At 35.9% G+C, this 27,596-nt stretch overlaps 1 long non-coding RNA gene across 1 annotated transcript; it reads left to right on the top strand.

Annotated features, from left to right (window-relative positions):
* The first annotated feature begins 2,952 nt into the window (after positions 1–2,952).
* On the top strand, positions 2,953–8,511 carry LOC147652618 (uncharacterized). Its single transcript, XR_015288067.1, has 4 exons — positions 2,953–6,743; positions 6,990–7,255; positions 7,341–7,473; positions 8,190–8,511. It is a non-coding gene; the product is annotated as an uncharacterized LOC147652618 (long non-coding RNA).
* Positions 8,512–27,596: the final 19,085 nt, after the last annotated feature.

Below are 27,596 nucleotides of genomic sequence, written 5' to 3'. Positions count from 1 at the left end.
TTGGAGCTGCTACACCATGGTAAACCTGATCCTGGTTCTTAAAGGAGCACTCACAGATAGGGGACAAATTGGTGGCAGAGGGGAAGCCAATGCGTAATCCTCACTGCAGCCTGTCAGTTTTATTTTTCCTTATGTTAGAAATCTGCTTTTAAATCCCTGCTCTGTTTTAAGTAGATCAGTTGGATAATTTTCCTTCATCTCCCCTTTGTAACTTATTTTCACTGTATCTAAACGTGATACAAAACTGGAAGTTTTCTGTCCTACTCCGTAATTGCTTACTCAATTCTGCAAAAACTGCAAAAATTCTACTTTCCTAGAAACACAGGCTTTGGGGATTTTTCATAATTAAGGACATTTGATATATGATTTTTTTTCATGACCCTTAAATAACATATAATACAGGTAATAGGGGGCAGAGGTGGGTTTTTTTCCCAAAGGAAATTAATTATTCCAACTCTTTTATCATCCTGAATTAGAATGACATGGCAAAGCATCAAATCATTCCTACACTGGAAGCTCAAAAAGCTTTTATTTAAGCAACATTCTAATTTTAGGTTTTTTAATCATGCCTGCTAGTGTATTGCAATTAAATAATTGTGGGCCAACCGTCTGGGATACCCTGGGCAGAAGGATGCTGTGTGCACATACTCTGAGGTGCACAGGACTAATCACTGCCTGTCTGGGATATCCAGCTCTCCAGCAGCTCAGTCTTAGTTACTGTCACCATTCCACCAGGGATCTGCTTGGGGGTGGTTGGGTAGGAAGGAGGATTCATGGATATGACTGTTGCTGTTACAGAGTCTTCTTTTAATTCATCAGACTACTCTTATCCAAGCTTGCTTTTTTCTCAGTTTGATACAAAGCTGAATACCACGGGGATTTATTATAATTCCATATGCACTCTGAACTCCAAATGTGGGGTAAGCTAAATCATAGTATAATCTGCCCTAGGAGCTTTAGTCATGCATTCAGAAAGGAAAGTGAATTATTCTATGGGAGATATAATTAAATCAGTGATCCCACTCTGTAGAAAACCTCTATGAACCATCCTAACAAATACTGTTACATGCTTCCTTAAGGACTAACACAGGGGCAAACAAATCTTGAAAGAGTTTTTGACTTTATTTTGCAAATGAAAATGTCAAGAATCAGATCTATTTGCCCCAAGAAATATTATATTTAAAACTACCTGAAATAAATTTGAATGTCGCGGTGAAATTGAAATTTTAACCGACAAAATTTTTATTATAAATATTTAGAGCAGAAACAGTCCAAAAAATTCCACAAGTTTGTTCTGACATTTCAAATCACTGCAAGCTATCAATGCTTTTAGTGAACTACTCTGGTAGTAGCAAGGTCAAAAAGAGTATATTAATAGATAAACTATTCCTAGGTCTCCTTCTGTTCTTCATTAAATTAATGAGGTGTTACTAATGATTTTCTCCAGTTTTTACAATTAACACTGTTCCTTAAAGTGGCTCAGCTTAGAGAAAGTAAAGACATTTCTCATATTGTATCTCTGGTGATATAAACTGGCTGTAGAGGTAGCAGCATGACTTAAAAACATTACTATTAAATACCCAAATCTTTGGCTACAAAGTAGTCAGAGTTGATAGGAACACCATGAAATCATCTGTCCTTAGAATTCCACTGTATTATGATGTAGTAAGTTATTTGCATGTGGATACTGTGAGTAAGGAATGGTTCCTTACACTATGTCATGGTATTCCTATTATTTCTCTGAAATTATATCCATATGGTCTCTATTGCCATTGCCATTCTGCAACTGCCATATTATAATTTTACAATATAAAAGTAGTAATTGCTGAAAAGTAAAGTAATTGTGCTTGAAATTCAAGAAGAGGGACTGCCTTATGAGAATCATTGAAAAAGGACTACAACTGGAAATGGTGGTAAAGTGCTTTAGCAATTAATGGACACGGTGACAGTGGAATTTATTCGTATGCAACAAAACACAAGTCTGTCCCAGCAGTGTCTCCAAGCATTCAGAGTCAGGCAGTTAAAGAAGAGAATTGAATTAGAAAGCAAAGGGGCAAAGAGGAGGGAGGTATGACTGTTGAAATAGGTGAGACTTGTGTTAGAAGAAAGTTAACAGTAAATTTTGAAGTAAGAAGTTGGTTTTTCATTGAGGAAAAAATAGTTAATGAAGAGATGGCTGCAGAAGACAGAATCATTTAATTCCTTGCAATTCAAGAATATTTAATTTCACAAACTTTATGGTTTTCCTCATTTTCTAAATCCTACACCTGCTTTCAATTCCTTTCATATTGCTGCTCATATTCTGAATAACAAGGCATTTTTATCCTTTAAAAAAGCAACAGGCTCTACTGTTTGTTGCACAGTACATAAGATATAATTGTGTCAGGATTATGATAAGGGTCTGACTTGATTTATAAAAAAATAATATGGGGTTTTTTTACAGCAAGAAAACACTTGAAAGAAATATATAGATGAGGACCCAGAGTCAGAAAGATAATGAACTAATTTCTATGAGTCTTTGGCTGTTTGAGGTATACACTACAGAAATGATTTTTCATGCAGAATTCTTTAAAACTCTTGTACCATCTGCCCTAGAGTTCTATTTCTAGATCACTTTTTGATCTTTATGAAACATCTGGTAGTATCATTGTCTTTTTGAAAATAGTTTATTTTAATTCATTCTTTTTCAACAGAGAGAGCTGGTTACAAGAATATGTGTACTCACATATAGCTGTTTCCTTTTAGTAGCCTCCACACCATATGTTAATTAGTGCTGTAATGAAGTGGCACTTAAAACACATGGACAGAGATAAGCATAGATATCTCTGTCCTCAGCTTTCCTTCACAAGTAATAATACCAAGATCAACCAAGTTAAACTGCAGGATATGATGATGGTTCTTTGCTTTTCTAACTTATAAACTGATGGCCTTCAAGATTTTTATGTTTCTCAGCAACATAAGTAAGGGAGAAGCATTTAGTTTGTCCCTGAATTACTCAGTGATCCCTCTGTGATGGAATGTCACTGATCTTTAGCCAGATGGGAGCTGCGTATGATTACTCAACGCATCTTGCTGAGCACACTAAGGGCATTGGACAAAATCATCAGGCATCAGCCCACGAAAAATGAAAGGTACATTTCATATAATGCTTAACTAAACTGTAGAAATCGTAAGTACAGATTGTTGTAAATGATGTATCATAGGGATCCAAAAGTCATTAATTCCAGTAGAAACTGGCTTACACATAATCCTGGATATTTTAAAGCAAACTTGCCCTTGAAGAAACCACCTCCATGAAATGTCTACTACTAGGCATTTTGGGGTCAGGAGAGAGGGCTAACAACATTTTTTACATCGTCATGGTCATTCCTATGACATGTCCCATGCTCACAAACTGGTGTGCAGAATCAATTTTTCCGCTTTCTAATGTGTGTGATCTCTTAATGATGATGCCGAACAGAATGGATTTTGGTGCGGCTTATGTCATTTGAGTAATCCTAGCATTCTCAGGTTGCACTATTACCTCATTTACTCCTAATATTAAAATCTGCATTCTACTGAAGTTTCAGGCACAGTTGTTTTTCATATGGAGTATTTTGCTTTTGAAAAGCCAGATGTCTATCAGTTTCAGATAACTCCTTTAAATATAACAAGAATATTATAAGACTGGAAAGAACTGTTGTTGTTGCTGTCCTATAAAAACCTTATCATTTCAGTACACTGACACAGCACTCTTTTACCACACATAATTTTGCACTTAATATCTGTATCATTAAATCTTAACATTCATTCAAATACATAATTAAATGCAATTTTTTTCACGTGTGTAGTGTTTCTATTTGATTCAAAGAAAGTTTAGACTTCAGAAGCAGAGTAAACAAAACTCCTTGGTGGTTCAGATCCAGGGAAACTTGATGCAATTGTTTGTGCAGAACTGTGCACTTGCCCCTTGTTGAACTTCAAAGGCTCCTCAGCCCATTTTTCCAGCCTTTGAAAGTTCTTCTGGATGACAGCATGACACTCTGAGGTCTCAGCCACTCCTCCTCGTTTTCTGTCATTGGCAAACTCGCTGAGGGTACATGCTGCCCCATTATTCAGATTGTTAAGGAAAATATTAACCAGGATTTGACTCAGAATTGACCCTTGAGGTAAACAGCAAGTTACTGACCTCCAATAAGATTTCAAGACACTGCTCACTACACTCTGAGCCTGGCCATTCAGCCAGCTTTCAATCCAGCTCACTGTCTGCCCATCCAAACTAAACTTCACTAAATTAGCTACTTCACAAGGATCTTAGGAGAAACAGTCTTGAAAACCTTATTGAAGTCTACTCTCCTCACTTTCCAAGCCAGCAATTCAGTCGTAGAAGGTTATCAAATTGGTCAAGCATGACATTCCCTCAGTGAATCCATGATGAAGACTCCTGCTGATTTTCTTGTCATTCATACGTCTGGATATGGTTTTCAGGATTAGCTGTTCCCTCAGTTTCCCAGGGATTGAGGTGAAGCTGGTCTGCCTGTTCTCCTTGACCTTGAAAGTAGGAGTGCCATTTCTTTTCCATCAGTTCTCCCAGTCACCATTATTTCAATCAAATATTTTCAAGAAGGGCCTTACAATGACAGTTGCCAGTGGTAGGCATATTCCCTTAGGGCTGATGGAATGTCCAGGTTGCTTAAGTATTCCATGACCTAGGAGGAGGTTGTCCACCAATGATTTTCACCACTGCTATATCGTTCTTGCTTCTGCCTTTCCCACAGATTTCTGCGACCTGAAATTCCAGAAGGATGGTCTTGTTAGGAAAGACTGAGATATAGAAAGCACTCTGTTTCAGCTTTTTCCATATTCTGTATAATTGAGTCTCCTGACTCATTTAGCACCAGGCATACCTTTTTCCTAGCCTTCTTATTGCTACTTAAGGTCATATAGAAACCCTTGTTTTCTTTGACATCTCTAGTCAGATTAAATTCCAGTTGGGATCTGGCTTTCCTAGTGAAAATCTCACCACCTGGTCAACCTGTGTCCCTTGGTCTCAATTTGTCAGAGGTGGGAGAAACCACAGAGTGGCCACAAAACATGAACTCTGATGGGTTGTGATACACTCAGGTTAGGTGGGAGTGCCCAGGTATCTCCCCTGTGGAGCAGCTTTAGGTTCGCTGGTGGAAGGACTCATATCTGAGTCGGGAGGCACTTCAGGGATCTTTGGTGGCTTATGAGACCTTCGGAGACATGGTAGTTTTCCTCTCACGTCAGCACAGTAGGGCTAGGAATGCCCCATCAGACCTTCCTTGGAGGATGGGCGGACAGTGAGTTTTAAAACCCAGTGGTTTGTATAAGGGAGGACGATTTAGCCTAACAAAAAGCACCATCCTATCCCCATAGGATTTGTCTCTTATCTCACTCATATCCATCACTATGTCTTAGCAGATCACAGGTTAACCATTACACACCCAAAAGCTCCCCTCTTCCACCTTCAAATATGTCTTCAACAAAACACTCTAGCACCTCCACAAGTGGGAAATGTTTTGAGTCATTAACCTATAACAGTCAGGTCTCTCACACCTTGTGTTTCACTTTAGCAAATAACAGGTTGGTTGTAAACTCCTACAGGGGCCTGCAATGCGAGAGTGCTCCTATCTCCTATGTATGGGATGTAGATATCCACTTAATCCTTCTGGTCAGGCAGCCTGTATGAGACACCTACTATGATGTTTACTCATCAGTTCTTAGCTGGCTCATCATCATCCCCAGACAAATATTGTGTCCTGTATCAAGAGTGGCTCCACCTTGTCTTCCCAGCCTGTCCCTCCTAAAGAACCTGTATCTCTCCATGGTAACCAGTGAAGGGATCCATGGCACCATGTCTTTGTGATCCCAACAGGATCATAGCCCTGGAACTGTAAGCAGATCTCTAATATGTGTTCATACCTCGTGTTATGAACACAAGTGTATGTGCCCATCCGGGTGTTACAAGGCAACATCCATTGTACCAAATATCCCTACTTACAAAGGCCCAGCTACCTTCACAATAAACAGATAAAACTAATGCTTGATTTTTACAGATGTTGCTGAAACTCCATTTTTTTGACCCAGTAGAGGTTAACAGAGATTAGTAGAGGTTAACTTTTATCTAGTTTCATTGATGAATACATCCAGTGTAGGTAGCTTGGTTTGAAAGCTGCAATGTGAGCTGCAGGTTGAGGTCCGGCTGACAAGAGGTCATGACCTGCCAACCCTTAGCAGAGCAAAGAGCACAGGGACCTGTGGCCCAGCTGGGGGACCAGACATGGCAGGAGCCCTTGCCCCTCAGATTCTCTCTCTCTCACTCAGACTGGGATGGCATAAAAGCCCAAGGGTTCCTTTGTTCTGGGGCCCTCCTTGGAAGCACCAGCTCAAGCTTAGCTTTGTTATTTGGTTATTGCACCATGATTAAATTATTTGAAGGATCCGGATGTCTGAGGCTGCAGTGGGAAACCTGAAGTTGAGCCAGTGAGGAAAGCTGGTGTGACTGTGAGAGTAGGAGGGGACTTGGTTCCAGCTCAGGTGATGCAAGAGTGACCATGCCAGAGGGCTCCTGGATGGTCAGACAGGAAGTTTCTTTAAAGGTTTTATCTTCAACCATAAATAATTTATGTTCTAAGCTGTTGTTAACCTGTTTTCGCATTCCTTTCCCACGAGAAGGTGCTTAAGTTTAAGTAGAGTGCAGCAAAGAAGAACCCATTATAGTGCCAAGACAACTTAAAAAGGTAAGATGTGACCAAGAACTCAGAGGTTTTAAAACTGTTTTCTATCATCTTAAAAACTTGACCAATTTTGCCTGCAAAAAGAAAAGGGTTTGTCTCCATCTTTTATCACTGAAAACTGTCAGATATATGTCAACAGAAAAAAGCAGAGTTTTCTTAGGCCTCCAATATTTTAGTAATATAAAGCAGAGGATGTTCCTATTTACACTAAATGCTTTCTTAGTAGTTTTTCTCCTTAATTCTTTTCAGTTGAAATCCATGCTGCTCGTAGACTAATCTGAATGTTCAGGTATGAAGTGATACAAATAAGAACAAAGTTTTGTTTGCTGTTATTTTTGTGTGGTCCTTTATAAGACTGACCCTTTTGGGAAGATGTTGAGACATTTCCTTTCTTCATAACTGAACAATTTCCTTGAGAGTTTTCTCCCCCAAAATCTCAGCACCAGGTTGCCTCACAGCTCTTGTTTTGAATACCATGAAGCATGGCTGTACATGGAAATCTCTGCTGTTACTAGGTGAGAAGGCTGCACCCCTTTCCCTGACTTCATGTGTTGTGGTATTGTATTGCTCATTAATTAATAATTAGGCATATTGTTATAGATTACTTTATGAAGGCATGAAAGCAGTTTTGGCAAAGCAAAACAATTTGTTCCAGGCATGACAGTCTGCCTTAACAATGAAGTCTGGAATCACATTCCTTCTCATTTCGTAGTCACCTTGGGAGATTTTTCAGGTATTAGAACTGCACTTTCAGACCTCTCTGTGCTCTCATTTGTCTTTGGGATTATCTCTTCTTGTGAAATCCTGACTGCTGATAACAGGTACATTCAAATGGGAAAGAAATTTCATCTGCTTCAGGAATAAATCCCATATGTATTCAAAAGAAAGCTTTCTCTGAGTCTATCAATCAGCAAGTCATGTAGGAAAGAATTCAGACATCACTAAATAAACATGATGACTTGCTCTGTACTGAAAATATTGATGTTGAATATTCAATATATAATGACATAAGAGAAAAATATTTGTTTGGTCTGATTTATACACATGTAACCAGAATCTCTCTCAGAAAGAAAAGCGAGCTACATATCATGCACTTAGATATAACATAGTTATATGTCATTTGGAAACATCTTGGAAAGCAGAGGAATCATGGGAAAGTGAGAAACAAGCCTTTTATTGCTTCCTTCCCATGCTAGGCTCAGAAGACATCAAAGCAAAGAACTGTAGACAGCCAGTGCATCTTCATTTAAAGTAGTTAATACAATCTTTTTCCCCTGCCTCAGCTTCATGAGGTTTCATGGTGGAGGAGGGGGTGGTTCTTCATCAAGCTGAAAGAAAGAATGGGATCACCAAAAGTTCCTAGGAACTTCAGTTTCAGAAAATCATATAAAAAAACCTTTCTTGCATAATATGATTTTTACTGATATTTCTGTTTCCTTTATATTCTAGGAGAGCATTTTGTTTCTCACTGGCTTACACACTGTTCTGAAAAGAAGACAGAAGGCCAAAAGATCACCAGAATATTTCTCCTTTTAAAGAAAACCACTTGTTCTGGAGTATCAAATATATGCATAAGACCATGTGGATCACCAATTTCTAACTCAGAAAAGAAAATGTGCATGTGTGCATGAGTACACTGGTATTACATCTAATAGAAGCATAGAGAACAGAGCTGATTAATTTGTGCATTAAACAGAATAGTTTCATTTTCCTTAGGTTTACATCTTAGAGAGAATCAAAAATTGAAAAATAAAATTATCCTAAATAATAAGTAATCTAAAACATTTTGTTTATGACAATATTTTGCTTCTAAAATATGTGGGCTGCAGTTGTTTTACTGCTCAAATGACTCATGACTGCATCCAGTAGACTTCAGGCATGCTAACCCAGTGTACCATCTATCCAAGAACAGGATACTGAAAAAAAACACATTCTTGAATTTGAGGGAGAGAATCTGAGTTCCAATGGTGAGAACTAGATTGACCATGACTCTATGGTATTGTCAAAGTATAATTTTAAGCCATAGTGGACCGCATGTAGTGCCAAAAACTGTTCTGTATAGAACCTTATATGTTGTAGATAAAATCAACTCTTTCTTTGACTTTACTTGACTTTGTTTCCTTTAACCATTGTGAGAAATGGATGCATACTTACAAACCAATTAGGTCATGTGGGAGAGGCATGGGAAAGACAAAGAAAATCTCTCTGACTAGATGTCAATGCCTGAATTAAATTGCTTAGGAAAAAAAAAAATTTGATTCCCTTACAGATATTTAAGTAAGCAGTACTGAGTGCCATTCAAATGGTACCTCACTTATTTAGAGAAGGAATGAGGCTAAATTATTGCTTATCCATCTCGCTGTGAACAGTGAGCATTTGACTGAAATTAGTGACCCTAGAACCTGACTAATTCCCAAGATTCAGAGCTTGGAGCAGTCCTCCCTTCCTTTGTCCACAGAAAAATATTTTATTTGCCTATATCATGTTACAGACATTGCATATAGCAGAGTGACTGATGTATGGATGATACTCCCAATGTCCTACTAAATGATGAAACTCCTGCACATGAGAGATCTGTAGACTTTGGCTACACAGCTGGCCAATAAGCAGCAGAAGACTTCCAGTTGAGAAAGCAAGTGAAAGAACCAGAAACAAGACTGGTTTTTAACCAGAGCAGCAGAGCCCTGTGATACAATATCCTATAAGTTGTCAAAGTCATGATTGAACCTTCTATTATCCTGACATCTAAGGTACAATTTTTTTATTATTTTTTTTTGTACTGAGAGAATAATTATAAAATCATGTTAGAACACATATATAATACAATTTCTTTGCTCTTTTTTCTTATATATGGGGTTACATGTGCCTATAATTCTGGATAGGTGCCAGTTATTTCAAGCATTTTTGTACAAAATATTAGTGAAATAAGGAGAATAAGTGCACAGATAAGCAACTCACAATTCAACTTCCACTGAATGTTTTGAGGAAGGTTTTTTTTTAATTGTTGTTGTTGTTTTGTTCTTTTGATGTTTTATTATTTGTATGTAATACTATGAAAATGGTGAGAGCTTTTGCTTCTGAAACTATCTTGGCTGTATACAAATACAACCTGGAATATTTATCAAATGTTTATGTTTCCATACCAAAGCCTCAACTAAGTACTAAATATATTTACATTGTTTGAAATGTATAGAAACATTTTAAAATTATATAATATTGAATAAAATATTTTAATATATATCTAGTATTAATAAGCCTACCTTTGAATACTCCATATGTTTATACCTATCATTGTCAATGTTGTCAAAATCTTTTATTGTAATAATAAATGTGTTATAATGTAACACTTTGTCCCACTTTTTGTCTTATTTTATGAGAATATTTAAAAAATAAGCTTCTTTCCATATGTTTTCTATAGAATAATCAGACAATGTTTGCTACAAAATGAACTCCTCTTAAGACATCATAATGCAGAAAGCCTGTGTGCCATTGGTGAAGTGGATTTAACCCCATAAAACTTGTATAAAGGGGGACACAAGAGCCCAGGAATGATCTCATAGGGTCTGCTACAGACTGGATTGGAATGTTTTTAAACCCTAAAGCAATGCTATCATATACTTGGAGAGAAAACTTAATTTCTGCAGACTTCTTTACTTTAATTCTTTTAATGAGTGCACTCAACAGATAGAAAGATATAAATTTCAAAGAGAAAAGAAAATGTTGGTGAAAAGGAAAATTCCCTTACTTTCAAATACAAATATACCAGCTTTTGGCAATATGTTTCTGCCATGTTGAAGGTTTATTTATTACTTATGGATATATGGAAATCAGGGAGTTTACACAACAAAGGTGATCCTTTAAGTTGCTTAAGATTCATAGAATAGAATTGTTTTATGACTGCTTTGTTACTTGGGATGGGGAATCATTTCATTTAGAGCTTTACATCTTGACTTCTGCTCTTTTTGTGCTTATCACATCCCTTCCAAAGTCCCTTCACCTGAATGAGGTTCCTTGCTTGTGGCACACTGCATTCAGTTCAAAGCATAAACTTATTTTTGTAGAAAGGATTAAACATATATACAGTGCTATATATTTGTATTAAATTCAGAATAATGTAAACATAAGGTTTAGTGGATTTTAACATTAGTTCTCTTTAAGTAGAATACTTAAAATGTCCATGATTTTATTCCTGATATCAAAATGCAGGTAAATAATCAAAACTTTTTTGAATCCCACTCATCATTGGCACCAATGACTGCTCACTAGTGAGATGGTAGTATTTAGGTGTCAGCTGCTACAAAAAAATAAAAATTAAAGAACCCCAAAACTTCAAATCTTTGAATATTTTTTGCTTTCTCTGCTAGGCCAAGACAATGACAATGGTCATGTTGATATATGGAAAGAAATCCTGGTCAGTGTATGCTATTTGTAGCATAGGGAAAAGTCTTGAAATAATAATAGTAGATATTTTTTACTCTTTTTAAAAAAAAAACTAGGCTTGAGTGCAAGAACCCTTAAGATTAATCTTCATGTTAGTGCAAAGAATTGCTGTAAAAAGAATATGTATCAGTTGGAGTTTCTCCAGATATTTCCACTGCTTAACCATCAAAGGTTAAATGCCTCGCATTTTCCAGGCTCTCTTACTGTGGCATCCTCTGGCTTTTATTCATCAGACCTTTGTTAACAGTTTCAGGAGTTTTCCTATTTATTTTGACTGTGAGTGGATGCATTATTGAATTATTAAAATGCTGCTCTTTTTTGAAGAGCAAGTTCTTGTTTGCTTTAGGTTAACATTACCCCAAGAGTAATAGTGCAAAAGTAATTATTAGGTTATTAATTTAACAAGTCTTTTTTAAAAATATAATCAAGTTCAATTTTGAGAATAAAGCTATAGAGCTCACACTTAATTTTACCATGGGAAAAAACCCACCAACAAACCTCTTATAAATCACAGAAAGAACAAATGCCAGTAGCTTTATAAGAGCTAACACGTTATTGTTACTAACATTTCTAGTTAAAAAAAGTTTACAGATCAGTATGACTTCTTAATGAATTTAATACAGTTTTATATATGATACATAGCTGTTCCTACAGGTATGATAGACTGCAGCTCAGGCAGGCTGGTTATTTGCAGTAGAAATGGAGAGAAGGATCAGTGGATGAATTTATGCAGGGCTCCATGCTGTGTCTTATACATTAATCATGAAGCATCATGCTTATGCAAATGCGCAGCAGCCTAATTAGGCATACAGAGTAGAACATTTGTAATAATGTTATGAGCTATTGGGCTTCTGAAATATGTTCCTCAGCCAAATTCTCAAAAGCAAAGTAGATCTGAGATGCCTTTTTACTTTTGAAAACAGGTGTACAATTGTCTTCTTAGTGCTTATTTCATGCCTTCAACTTTAAAATAAAACTTGATCCCAGTTGGCATGACATTTTCCTTGTCACTGGAAAGTAGCTGTGGATATTCTGAATCACTGACAAGAAAACAAATTGTTCATTCAGAGCTCAGACATGCTGAGAATTTTGAGAATCCTATAATACTTTGAGAATTTTTGTTGTCTGTTGTGAGCATCCTGTCTCCTGAAAATATTGAGGCTGAATTTGGCACTTCCTTTCTTCTTGCTACAATATGTGATTAATCAAAATATCCTGATTCACATTCTGAGAAATCAATATCTTAAATGTAAATACACAGAATATGATTCCATATAATATTCCACTTTAGAATACAAAATTTTATTACACAAATTAATTTATGCTCTTATCCAAAAATTTCTCTTTAACAAAATTGCTAGTGTGTGTTTCCTATTTCCATGAATGTTTGTTAGGTTTTCTTCACATCTGTTAAAAAGTTGAGCAGTAATTTATTTACTCTTTGGTAGCTGCTACAGAGAAAAAGAAATTAATATTTGCAAACCAAGTCACTAGTGTTATGGTAAACACAGCACAGCACTAAACAATCCTAAAAAAATAATACTTTTCACAAAATAAGCTACTCTTCTTTGCTGGACTTTTAGCATTTGATCTATACATTCATTTGTTCACAGGTTAGTGTATAGATCAAATTCTGTCTATACACAATAGCAAAGACACTGTGCTGCCTGACAACAATAATCATGCTTGACAACAAAAGCAAATGTCTGAAGACTGCCACAGAAAGAGGAAATGATGACCTTTAAACTAAGGTTCCAATATACTTAGAAATATCTGAAGGTGTTCCCTGCTGTGGGGTCTCAGGATGCATGGAGATTCTAGTGGAAATGGGTGCTCCAGCTGCAGGAGAATCAAATGGAAGTTACACTGTAAAAATTTCAGGTGGTAAGCAAAAGAATTGTCCTTTTTAAAAGATATGAGAAGGACAGATAGTATAGGAGTGTGATATTTTGTGGTTTTTAAATTGCAGAGGACACACCATCATCTGAATTTCACATGACAGCATGATGAGGAGGCTGAGGGTCTTCCTCCTGTCCAGCAGAGGATTATTGGATCCCCTTATATGGAAAAGTATTATGTATTTTGTTGTGTCTTATGACCATACAAATACTATTCCTGAACAATCCTGTATTCTGGGAACACAAAAAGAAAATTATAAGAAATTAATAATTTATATTTATTGTTATTAATGATTAGTACATACACTTTATAGAAGGCTGCAGCTTCATATCCCATGTAGTTTCTGGATAGCAAGCTGAGAGAATGCAGACCTTGAAAATCTATGCAGTCTTCCTCTATCCTATCAAATTGCTAAGACAGAAAGGGTGAAATTCCAGAATTTTGAGGTCTACAGAACAATTTATATAAACTTAATTCTTTAACTTGGATATTCAATAAGCTAAAATTATTAATTTTTGATTTGGCTAAGGTGAGAATTTTATTTTTTTATAAAAAGCATTTGCAATAATTAGGAAAGAGAACTAAAAGTGAATTCTGAGGTGAAACAACCACCTTTTCTTGTACATTAACATCAAGTTTTTCTAGTAATATTCTTGTAGGCAGGTCTAAAATGATAAAGGTAAAACAGCAAACAAACAAGTCCTACACTTTTCAAAGCCCAATATTTTATTTTATTTTGAAACATTTGTCAGCATTTTTCAAGCAATTGTCAACATTTCAAATAGTTACCTAAATAAATGTATCAAACATCCTTTCTTTTTCTTTCATATGTCATACACACATCCTCTCTGGAAGACTGAAATTTAGAAATTTAAGAAATTTATTTTTAATAAACAGTGAAATCAGGGCAGCCCCAAATGCACACACACTCTCTCTATAAAATCACTTAGAGTCTGCATGCTTGATTTGGGGGAAAAATTGAAGGAAAAAAGTGAAAAAAAAAGTTGTTGAATCTGATGTTAACTCTATTACACGTCAAATATTTGCACAGAGAGATGTGTTTTCCCAGAGCATTTTTTGAATCAAAGAAAAAATAGCACTGCTATGGCTGCACACTTGAGAGAAATTGCAGATGAAGAGGGAACATACACAGTGTCTGCAGAGAGTAAAACAGAGATGCAACTTTTAAAAGGTCTTGTACAAGTGTCCACTAGTCCCTTTGAGAAATCTTAAAAAACTGCTCAAGAAAAAAGATTATCTTTGCCTTTCTTTCTGTTTTCAGTCCCAGTTTCATAAAAAAAATATCTTTGTTAGGCAAGTGGGTATGGCTTATGGCAAACAGTGCTACTTCTTTTGGAAGAAAATCCTACTCATTTTTTATTGGAAAGAGATGCCATCATTAGGCACCATTGTTTCTAGACATCATTGTCAGTAGCACCCAGACCTGAACCCATTTAATGCATCTAGTGCTTCATAAACCATCTGAAATTTGTTGTTTTCTCATTTGCATCTAGCTCAATCAGTATCTTCTCCTCTGACTGTTGCTACAATGCCCAAAGGGTGTCATTTCACATTTTCCCATTTCAAGCTTTCAATGAAGAAAAGTGTTCCCTGGTTTCCTCCAGGATCAGGGCTGTCAGAGAGTGGCAGTCAGGACCTCTGGCCTGGGGCAGGTCTCCATGTGATGGGAAAAGAACTTCCTGTACAGCCAGAAGGAACAATTTATGATGATAATTCTTAAATTTCAGCTCTGGGCTGCCTGGAGCAGGGTGAGTTTTCAAGAGCAAGAAATGAGACAAAAAGGTAAGTTCCACAAAGACAATCATCACCTGAAAATTAGCAGAATTATGTCTCAAATTTTAATTGTTTCACGTAAATCATACTTTCCTCTTGACTTTGCAGCGTGAGCAATGATGCATATCGACATTTTTCTTAATTACTCTTAGCAGCTTTTAAAATAAAACTAAATTTTAATTGCAAAACTAAAGCAGACCATTAAGAAAATAAGGATTAATTACTATGTTTTTAAAAGCCCTTAATACTATGGCTAATCTTGTGCCTTCAAAATACAGACTAAGGATATTCTGACTTCACAAACCTGTTAGTTACCTAATAAAGTTAAAATTGAAATTAAAATCCTATAACCTAAAATAAGAAAATAAAAATACTTATTAAATGGCTTTCTTGGGCAACATTATTTTAACAGGAAATAAATTGAAAATATTTTGTAAATATCTCTTTGGTCCCCCAGAAACTCTCTGAAAAATACAGTAGTCTTTTTTGCATAGGAATAATCATTACAAAATTTTATAAATTTGGGGTTGTTAACAAGGCAAGAATATTTAAAACAAGTATCTCTTTTGAATCAATTGAATATACTTTGTTTAACTGTTAAGCTGAGAAAGCCTCCTTTCTTCTTAGAAAAATAAATTTTAAAGCATTTGAAACTGGATTTCAAATCCATTTCAAACTGGAGAACGTCAGTGGTAAAATGTCTTTGCAAGATTTAGTGCTGCTGTTTGGACTGAGACTATTTTAGTTTTACCTTTTAAGGAGTTTTCATGTTCCTTCATATTCAGAACTGTTATTCTGAGATTACTTTCCTATCAGCCCTTGTATCCATGTTGGGATGATTTCCTTAGCTTCTCTGACTTGAGAGTGGACTGCAACACATTTTAGTAAGCTGACTTTCATTTTATGTGACACGTGGACTCCAATTTTTACAAGAAACATATGCATCCAGCAGTAAGGGTATCTAAACTCTGTCTCCTGACACCAAAGGAGTATTTAGCTGACTGGAGACAGGACGAAAGTTCCCAAACAATGGCATTTTGGAAATGTGGTGTTATGAGTGTCAAAACACATTCTCTCTCTCACATGTCCTCCTCCAATTCATCTCCATGTCCTCTAAAAGTGCTTGGATTTTCTATCTGCCTTCTTCAAAAAATACAAAGTTTAAAGTTGGTCATAGTCCTATTATCTCTTTCAAAATGGTGTTTTCTCAGTTGTGTTATCCTCCTTGATTTTTGTGACTCTACAACATTTTAAACAGTGAAATTCAAATGCCTGCATAGAAAGATGGACTTTTCAGAAAGTTTGGGTATTATATGACAGATATCTCAGGTTTGTCTCTGTATATCACTTGAAAAAACTTTTCTGAATTGTATCGACTATAAATTCTTAGGACTTCTGAGCACATAAAGTTTAGTTGAGCCTTATGCATCATCTGATTTCATTTTTGTCTTAATCCCTGCAATTTGTGTCAGCTAATCCGTAGGTATTTCCCTTTCCTTCTCAAAGACTGTGAAGGAATCAGCCCTTCTCAAACCAGCCAGATTTAGAAAGTGTAAAGGAAGAAACAAACACCACAAACTATTTAAGTGACTTTGCAGATAAGTGAAGATCCTTGTATTCAGGGAAGCAACGTAGCTTTTTAAACCAGAAATTTCATTAACAGCAAGTTCCAGGAAAATATAATTATTCTTTTAATCTATGCAAATTTGCTCACCGACCTTCTGAAAGCATCAGAAATGGTAGAGCTGAGCCATCTGACAAGGGGAGAAAGTGAGACCATCAATTTTCTCATGTCTACAAATTGCTTGCTAAGAATGAATTCTCGTGAAGTCTGCTTTATAAATATATTCAAACTACTTGTGTAACAGTGAATAGAGCTGACATTTTAATTTATTTAGAGTATCATGTGCAATACTTGCTCATTTGTGACTAACATCTAAAATCTTCATGTGCCACATTGGATGGGGCCTTGTTTGAGCAACCTGCTCTGGTGGAAGGTGTCCCTGTCCAGAGCAGAGGGGTTGGAACTAGATTATCTTTAAGGTCCCTTTCAACACAAGTCATCCTATGATTTCCCTCTTTTGAAACATATTATTGGAACTTTTACAAGACTGCCTGAGTGACTTCTGCAGTGTTAGGTTACTAATACTGCTCTCAGATTACTGTCCTTATGGGTTAAGTTCCTCTGTGTGTGAATATTTATAGTTGCCAACTACCCTGAACTGGGGATTACACTCATAATTGTATTGAGGAGAGGTAATGTCAAAAGCCTTGCTGCAGTCTAGGTAAACAGCATCCATTGCTCTCCCCTCATCTGTTCAGCCAGTCATCCCATTGCAAAAGGCAATCAGGTTGGTCAAGCCTGATTTTCCCTTAGTCAATCCATGTTGACTCCACTTGATCATCTTGTCTTCCATAAGCTTAGAGGTAGTCTCCAGGTGAGCCCTTTCCATCACCTTTACAGGCTGATATGCCTTTAGTTCCCTAGGTTCTCCTTCTTGCCTTTTCTGAGGATTGGAGTGACATTTGCTTTCTTCCAGCCCTCAGGCGCCTCTCCTGACTGCCATGACCTTTCAAAGATGATTGAGAGTGAGCAAGAAATGATGTGTACCAATCACCTCCCTAACCAGTGGACAGTGATTCCTTTGATATGATTTTCATTATACCAAGCTTTATCTATATTAATAGAGAATATCATAACCCAGGATATTGAATTCACTCCATATCATAATAATTTCATTAATTATTTATGTATGGAAGAAAAATATCTTTTTCCTGCAGAGTCCAGGAGGAAAAGGACAAGGCTGAGGGTGCTGGGCAAGGTGTGACTTGGATCATCTGTGGAAAACTAGTGACAAGATTTACTGATTTATTTCTCAAGAGGCCTTAGACAATAGCTCTCTTTCAGAGGGAAAGAGTGAGAGTTGTTGGTCCAGAACAGGGTCTGCCCTTCTTTCAAGAAATCATTCCCTCTTTCATATAGTTTCTAACACCAAATCCATCAGTGCCCTTTACTCTTGTGAGTATCTCTCAGCTGTAAAAGAAGTTACTGTAGAGGGACAGCCAGCTGCCTAGGATAACAAATCACAGCAGAGGTCCCCAAAACTAGACAGATCACTTGTCATAGCCCCTGACACTGCTGTTTCTGAGAGGTCATTCTGCTTCTGTTTAGTAGCAAATGTTTGTAACAGTGGATGCATCCTTTAATGCCTGCCTTGTTGCGTTAACATTTCTGGTTTTATATATATATTTATGCAGTTCTTTAGATTGTTCCTCAGGACGTCAGGTTCTTCCTTCTATCTGAAAAAATTAGTCAAATAGGATTGTTGACTGTCACTTTGTTACTTTATTTTACTTTTTTGTAGCCAAGCCTTGAAGAGTCGAGTCAAATGCTTCTTTATCTGTGGCCAGCGTTTACTATTTTGTGTAGGTTACCTTGTGTCTTATCATCTCACTGTCTTATATTGATGGAGGGAGAAAACTAAAGCTACAAAATCTTAATGAAAATGTTTGTCAAATAAAGAATACACTTCCACTTCAAGATGGATATAGCCACTAATATAGTGCAAGGATTCTTCTGTGTTTAAAACATTCCTGTCAGTCTCTGAAGTAGTTTCTATTCCTACTAAATAGATTAACAGTAAACAATTTGAGTCCATATGTAAAACATATGTAAAATATGATTTAGTGTTTAACTTTCTTTGCATGCATAATAACCACCTTTTGGTTTAAAATTATTTTACAATGGCAATGATACCAAGCATGGTGGAATTAAAGACAAACACATTTTCAGAATCAAGATATATTTGGAAGATGAAGCAACGCTCTTTTATAAGTGTACTTCCATAGGTGCTCTGCATTTAAAGTAGTTTTTTTGATAACTGGAGCAGTGCAAAGTCTTCCCATGATCTTTCAGAGCTGAAACTTGAAAAGCCCCTGATAGTCATTGCACTGTTACAAATCTCCTTTGCAGTTTTAATGCTATCTGTGTGCACAGTGCATTTGAAATGTTGTCACAACTACCTCATGGTTTTCTATAATGCCCATTAAATCAGAAACGTTCCACAGTTCTTCAGTTGTTACTTAGACGTTGGTTTGGGTTTTTTCCTCAGAGTGCTAAATTAGTTGACTTTTAAAATATTGATTTAAGCCCTTAGGGTTGCACACTGATCTAAGACAAGCTTGTTGAAAACTGAATTATAAATAAGTTTTCCCCCATGCTGGAAGAGAATAGCTTAGATGTTCAAAGAGAAGTTGGTGACCTATCCATTTTAAAACTGAAAATTTTACTTATTTTAATTTAATTATTCCTAGAGTTACGTAATGCTTAAGGCACTGAAGTTGGGCAAAGTTAGCAACAAAAATATTTGAGCAGGCTGTTCTCTAAAGAATTCAAAATTACCTTTCATGCAAATTTTCATTTAATTAGGGATAGTGACCTTGGCTTAAATCAGAAAGCATACCTTGTATTTTATAAAGCTAAACTGCAAATCATGATAAAAGAATTTATTTTCGAAATTTTCATTTATAATTAATTTGAAAAACACAAATAGGAAAATCAAAGAGAATGAAATGGAATATTCCTTACATTCTAATAATATTCTTTTGTTCATTTACAATGTACTTAAATGTAGATAGTGTATTTATTAATATTTCTCTAGCAATATTCAAAATCAAAATATATTCTGTTTAAGGTAAAAACCCTAAATTATAGTCCAAAATTATTGTATAGGTAAGTGGATAACATCAACATGCCACATAAGTCATCACAACTAGATGTAGGTTCCTTGTGTAAGAAAAAGGACTGACATACTGTACTTTTTGTGTACATGTTGAATTTATGTGGTATGAGAAACACAGAATTATTTAAAGTGATACAAAATGAAGAATTCCATCCTTTGAAGGTAAAATAATGTTAAAAATAAGGAATATGGAAAGGAAAGCCACATAGGAAATGAAACTGGTGTATGAAGAAACATCCTCTGTTTCCTGAAAGAAATTACCAGATATGCAAGGGCAAGATGTCATATTGATTTTTGACCTATGAATTAGAATTTCAATTCATCTGAAATTTCCACAGACTTAGAGCAGTTTCTCAATTTATGTTAGCTCCATGTTAGAATCCTAACAATGAAGTAATTTATTTTACATTTTGTAAAAAATCCCCAAACTGTGATTCTTTGGAGAGATTTCAAGATGCACACTGAGCATTAGATTGCATTGAGATAATCACTGCATAAGAAGAAATATGTAATTGTGGTACATTTCTTTTTTATGTCTCTTTCTAGGCCAGATTTGCTGTATATTTTTCAAGTAATTTAGCCATAGTTGTTCAGGAGTCGAAGAATAAGGGTGGTTGTTTCTTTACAAGAAAATATATACTGGCAAAGACATCTGGAATCTTGTCTTTTTTCTTTAATCTACAGTTTAAGCTATGAATAAATCTACTGCAATATGAGCAATCCCATCTTGTGAGACAAAGAAGAGGGTGGTTCAGTCACTCTTAGCTTTTTCATGACCTCCAGGTTAAGACTACCAGTATACTAATTTCAACACAGTCAATACACTACATATATATATATACACATATATCAGTCCTCCAGAACAAGGGGTGGAGCATGGGAGGGATTCTTCTTCAGGAGCTTTAGTAATAGGACAGGGAGTAATGTGTACAAATTGAAAGAGGAGAAAATTAGGCTTACATTGGGAAGAAATTCTTTTTTGTGAGGGTGGTGAGATACTGGAACATGATGCCCAGGGAGGCTGTGGGTGCTCCAAGCCTGGCAGTGTTCAAGGCCAGGTTGGAGAAGGCCTTGAGCAACCTGGCCTAGAGGGAGGTGTCCCTGCCCATGGCTGGGGAGGCTGGGACTAGATGATCCTTAAGGTCACTTCCAACCTTTAATCTTCAATGACTCTATCATTGGATACACAAATATGTGTAAGTGGAAAATAATCTTGAATTTTTTTTTAAAGGAACGTATGAAGCAATGACACTGGATAGCCTCATGCAAAACACCACATAAATCATATTTGCACTCTGTAAAAATTCTTGTGTTTTTTCCCATATAAGAGGTAATACTAAGGCAAACTGTTAAGCCACGCCAAAGAAAGTGCAGAGATATCTTAACACTTAGACCAGTTGGCTATGCAGACAATAACCTATCCTTAGAAGAACCATGTTGTCATATCCATATTATTCCTGAATCCTAATATTGCCCAAGTAGTTCAGAGGGAAATGAGAATGTATGTGTTATTATCCAATGTAGATATTAATTATCCTGTTTCATTTGCACATATTCTACTGGTGGACTATGTGCAAAACTTTCAAACATCACACCAGAGTGCAAACATAAAAGGATTTATGCAATATTTTTGTGTACATGTTTTTTGCAAGAAAAGACTTAAAAGAGAACATGTGGAAATATGAAGTGTATTATGTCCACATACATCATGGTGAACTTTAGCAGACAGGCTTTTCTTCCTGCAAGCACAAAAAAAAGAAAAAGTAAATTAACTTACGGGTAGCCAGCCAATAATATCTTCATCCTGTGGCTGTCATGACAAGGACAGAATTCTGGAGATGTGCATTTTTCCACTGAGTTTTGATCACAAATTCATACTTCTGCTCATGGTTTTAGGTAAAGCAATAGTGTTATTTAACTAACTTGCTATATCATGTGTTGGACTTCTGGTCTAGAAATTAATGAGTACTTCTCAAAGGGAAATGCTCACTGACAGATCTGATAGGCTATGTTTTTAAGGCATATTAATAAACCAGAAAAAGGATCCTGTAACTGTGTATGTTTTATCTATACAAAAAAAGCTCATAAACTTTTCTCATATATATTGGATTTATCATATTTCTCCAAAGCAATTTGAAAAGCACTGAATTATACTCCATTTCAGGTTCCAAAAGAACTTTAGCAATAAAAGGAGAGTTGTTGCTGAAATTCATTTTCTTATAGATTTATAGGAAAACTGAAAATTGCTTTGATGTCTTTCGCATTCCCTTGCCAATTTAAAGAAAAAAAAAAGAAGAAAAAAAAAAGATAAAAGAACTTCTATTAAATTTAACAACACTCTTCTCCTCTCCCCCCACTTCAAACCTCATTTATCTTTTATGAGCCCTGGGCATTTTGCCATAATAAAACTGTGCATAACGCTAGAGTTCTATAATAATTTTGTGGGTTTTCATTTTTTTACCCTAACCACTCCATGTGGCACTGACCCTGCCATTTAAGAATTTGGGTTGAATGGGCCAAAACTTTACACACTACAGCATGTAATTCAATATTCAAAGCACTGAACTTGGGCAATTAAGGTACCAAATTTTTAGAGGGATTGCTAGCTCCACTTGCTGCTAACAGCATTCCTTGCAGCTTAGAATTGTCTAAAATTAGTCACTGGGATATAAATTTTTTCAGGAGTTGTGGGAAGAAAAGAAAATATTAACATATATTAGAAAATGTATAAGCATGTTATACATCTTTGAATTCAACTAATTTTTTTTTTCTATTTTTTTCCATTGGGTGATTTTCTGGAAGAAATTTTTTAACTTCTAGTAAATCAAAGAACTTCTGATTATGTCTCAATGAAAGTCTTATTTTTTTCAGTTTTCTGAAAATACAGACCTTTTTTCCCCATCTAATATTATTTTCTGTTCATTTACAGGCATCCCATTCTCTTTGAAAAGTAGATCCAAGGAAGACAAAGACAAAACTATTGTTTATTTTGATTAAGTTGAAACAACATATTAAAGGGGAGGTTTTTGTTCAGATTTTCTTTTAACATAGACATCTGTAATAAAAAGACCTGCACTAGAGTATCTGTCCAGACTTAATTTAAAAAAAAAAAACTGGAGAAAAAGCCAACCATTTGGAGTGAATGATTCTAATGTAAAAAAAGAAATTATTTCCAGTGAACATTTCCCTGAAATTGCTCTTTATTTTCCTGCAACTATACCTGGAGTTAGGTTTCTATACCTGCACCATAATGTTTAATCTTAGATGTCAAAAAATCATCCTTTTCTGTCAGCTTCCCTTTAACACAAATGAGGCATTTTTGTCAGTCATTTCAACTGCATTACAGTAGAACTTGTTATAACATTTGCAAACAATATAAAAATCTTGTCAGAAATATAAGTGTAGGTTATAATTGCATGCATATTGCTCAAAAGCTATTCCTTTGCTCAAAGGCAAAGGAAGCAAGAGCCACATCTGAAGGACATTGTGGATATTGTCTTGAGAATTTTGAGCTTTAAATGTGACCAGTAACCCAATATTGAACTCTTGCATTCGTCAACTGAAGTTATATAGCAGAGTTGGAAAATACAAGAAAACCCAAAACATTATAATACAGGAGGAAAACTGATACACATTTCTCTTGAACACATTTTATTTATAGTTTTGAAGGTACAATAAAGACAGTGACTGGCAGGTTAGCCTCCATTACCTGCTTCCTATTGAACAGCTGGATAGAGGGAAAATGCTAAATTGGAGATTGCAGAGAAGAGTTTGTTACAGAGTATGGAGAAGATATAAGGGAACAAAGCTTTGGAAGGGAGTCAGATCTGTGTAGACTTCTTAAAAACATTACCCTGTGAATAAATTACCTTCTATGCTTTAATTTTTGAGCCTTGGTTTTCTTAGTCAGCCCACCAACAAACACAATGAACGTATTAATAGACATCATGCAATTAGATTCCAATATTGACAGAAAGTGTACCTAAGAATTCTAGGGCATTTTTGTAATATAAGATCACTTTGAAACTTCTTCAGTATTTTATTTCCAGAGCTCCTAAAGTCTCTGTTTTAAAACTGTGGAAGTGAAACCAAATAATCACAGGTTGCAATGCAACATATAATGAAAAAGAAGTGAGATTTGATATCAATCTTATTTTCTCTGTCAAAGTTAGCTATAAGTGTAACAGGTGTCCTTCACTGAAAATACGACATATTTATTATAAATTATAAAAGAGACATGTCATTCATACATGAATTTCTGGCCTTTTCTTGGTAGGAAGTAAAATAATTCATTTTTCAACAATAGAAAACAAATGACTGGAAAAAGAAGAAATCTGAGGCCAGGTTCTCAGCCAAGTCTGTCAAAATGAAGTGCTAGTGATTTCTAGAAAGAGGAAAATTTCAATACATCAACCTGTGAATTGAAAGTACAGCAACCCCCAGGTTTTTGATTTGGTTTGATGGGAGGGTTGTTTGCTTGTTAGTTTTAACAAGAATTTATTCTTGTGGAATTTATTGGTGTTCTATGAGCTTAGGGTGTCTTATATTTGCATTGTAATTCTGTCAAGTTAATTTTACCTTTCTCATGCTAGGGCAATTCTTTCTGCCAGAGGGCTGCCTTTAACATTATAATGTCCCTAGTGCTTTTTGTGTCTTTTCTGGACTGCAAGTTTGTCAAGGTAGAATAGTTACAAAAAGGTTCAAGAGTAAAAGAAGGCTAGGATTTGTCTTCACTGCTGAGAAACATGCAAGTTTGATAGGGAGTGATCAGATTTATTGTAGGAAAGAATGGATTGGAAAAATATCAGCTTTAGGATGTTTGGAGTATTTTCTATCCAAGACTGCACACTGAAGTTTTTCAATAAAATGATGTCATTCAAGGCTGAGATGTTTATCCAGTTGTGGCATAAGTCCATGACTTCAAGTGGTCCCACAGAGAGGGTAGGTCTTTCAAATCCAAACTGAAAAATGTCCTGAATTCTGAGTAGAAAAAGATTTGTGTTTTGGTCTTTTTCTACTTCATATGAGAAAAAAAAAAACAAACCAAAATAAACCAAGTAATCTTTTCCTTTTCCTTTTCCTTTTCCTTTTCCTTTTCCTTTTCCTTTTCCTTTTCCTTTTCCTTTTCCTTTTCCTTTTCCTTTTCCTTTTCCTTTTCCTTTTCCTTTTCCTTTTCCTTTTCCTTTTCCTTTTCCTTTTCCTTTTCCTTTTCCTTTTCCTTTTCCTTTTCCTTCTCCTTTTCCTTTTCCTTCTCCTTCTCCTTCTCCTTCTCCTTCTCCTTCTCCTTCTCCTTCTCCTTCTCCTTCTCCTTCTCCTTCTCCTTCTCCTTTTCTTTTTCCTTCTCCTTCTCCTTCTCCTTCTCCTTCTCCTTCTCCTTCTCCTTCTCCTTCTCCTTCTCCTTCTCCTTCTCCTTCTCCTTCTCCTTCTCCTTCTCCTTCTCCTTCTCCTTCTCCTTCTCCTTCTCCTTCTCCTTCTCCTTCTCCTTCTCCTTCTCCTTCTCCTTCTCCTTCTTTCTCCTTCTCCTTCTCCTTCTCCTTCTCCTTCTCCTTCTCCTTCTCCTTCTCCTTCTCCTTCTCCTTCTCCTTCTCCTTCTCCTTCTCCTTCTCCTTCTCCTTCTCCTTCTCCTTCTCCTTCTTTCTCCTTCTCCTTCTCCTTCTCCTTCTCCTTCTCCTTCTCCTTCTCCTTCTCCTTCTCCTTCTCCTTCTCCTTCTCCTTCTCCTTCTCCTTCTCCTTCTCCTTCTCCTTCTCCTTCTCCTTCTCCTTCTCCTTCTCCTTCTTTCTCCTTCTCCTTCTCCTTCTCCTTCTCCTTCTCCTTCTCCTTCTCCTTCTCCTTCTCCTTCTCCTTCTCCTTCTCCTTCTCCTTCTCCTTCTCCTTCTCCTTCTCCTTCTCCTTCTCCTTCTCCTTCTCCTTCTCCTTCTCCTTCTCCTTCTCCTTCTCCTTCTCCTTCTCCTTCTCCTTCTCCTTCTCCTTCTCCTTCTCCTTCTCATTTTCCCTTCCCTCTTCCTCTTTCTTTTCCTGTATGTGCTTATACCAAGGGAAACTTTTAAAGAAATATCAAGTTCAGAGCACACCAGAAAGTACTTGTTATTATTTCTTATTATTATGTCAATTGCTCTTGAGTTGGTCTAGTTTTCAGGTAATCTTCTCCATTTTATTCTCACTATAATATTGGTTTTTTTCATTTTCAGAACTGACTTTAAATTATTCATTTTCTATGAAGATTGCATAATCTTCATCAGGCTTCCAAATATGCATTTTCTAAATTATTTTTCTATATAATAATTAAAACAACCAAAATATTCCAAGTCCCGTGTATCATTTATAATTTGAAAGTTACAACTGTCTTTCTGTGACTAAACAATCAATTTGTCCAGTATGTAGAATTCAGTAAAATTTTGATTTTAATCCTTTGCAGTGTTGCTCATATAGTTGAGAAGGATGGAAGTATATTCCTGATTACCACCTTTCAGTTTGCAAGAAGAAAATTCTGATAAAAAAATCTAAAATCAATGCAAAAGGAGATCTATAAGATGACACTTTCACACTGAAGCATCACAATCTGGAGTAAACTGTGCTTCCTGTCATGATCTCTAAGTCAGTTATTATCTATTTAGGAGAATGTTAAATATGGTCTTATACACCTCATATCTTAGTTTGTCCTTTAAATAATGGGAGAGATAACAGCCCTCAAAACACTGGGGTTGATTCATGAAGTAGATTATCCTTTTTCTATAAGCAAGAATAAAGAGGATGTGAATAAGCTTTAAATTACCTGAGGCAGAAGCAGATATTTCCATATGCATATATTTCCTCCTAATAACTTTGTGCTTCATATTAACCAAGCAGCTGGAGTAAAATTTATTAGAACAAACTGTGGTCTCCCAGGAACTTTCATGTTCTTATGCCAGTGGATTAATGTTACTTAAATAGCTTGACATTCTTATTTAGTGAGTTTCTCCATGTCAGTTTTCCATACATATCATCTCTGGTCTAGTCTCCCTTCAGGCTAAGCCCATTAATATATGCTGTATCTGGTTGTTGCTTGGATCCATTTTCATGCTTTGTATCTTTGTGCTATATCAATGCAAAGAAAATTAGGCAAGATACAGTACGTACATTCCCAAAAGGTATACAAGCAAAATGAACAAGCCTAAGTTTCCAGCCTTACTGTAGTACTGCCAACATTAGCCACTCTGCTGGAGAAAGAATATCCTGCTCTATTAAGGTAAACCTGATGTATCCCTTGATAATCTTTATTTGTTGTTTTTCATTCCTGCACTGTGGATGTATTTTGTATCCTATACACTTCTGTGCTGTAAAGAAGAAGCACTTCTCAGTTTCTGACTTCATTACTAATCTTATTTTTTATAGCTTCTCTAAATTTGTATCGGTTTATAAAATGCCTTTAATCCATTCAGTATTGATTACATTTGTTAGTTAGGAATTATTGCAGTGCAAGATGGCATCTGCTGTCTTTTGTGGCCCCCTTTTTTTAATGATGAAGGCTGAGTCAGCCCACAGTCAATGACAGTCATCAGGAACTAAGATATTTGACCATTATTTACATGTAAAAAGTGTAAATAAGAGCAGCAAATCCCAGCTCTACTCTGCAGCTATAAAACTTAGCCTGCTTTTAGAATATTTACTTTACTGCAGCTCTAAGCATATTGCTTTCCTTTTCCTTGATACAACTTCTACTGTCCCAAAATATAAAAAAATATGGTAGAATCAGGAAAAATAAATGTGTTCAAGGCTCCCAGTGCTTATTTGGTAAATATTTTTGACCCTTTCTTGAAAACATGATAGATTTAATGCATGTAGATTCATATAAGGAAGGTTATTTTAAGCAGGATGTCTTCCTTTGCATTGCAAGACCTTCTGCCTCTGTTGTTACTTCCTCTGTCATTCATATGCACAAGTAGCATCACTGTATTTGTTAGCATATGAGTTAAAAATAATTAGTAATACTATGCAAACTGT

This window comes from Cyanistes caeruleus, chromosome 6, assembly GCF_971803275.1.
Source record: "Cyanistes caeruleus chromosome 6, bCyaCae1.hap1.1, whole genome shotgun sequence".
NCBI lineage: Eukaryota > Metazoa > Chordata > Aves > Passeriformes > Paridae > Cyanistes > Cyanistes caeruleus.
Note: the sequence above shows the minus strand (reverse complement) of the source record. Positions and strands in the feature narration are given on the sequence as shown.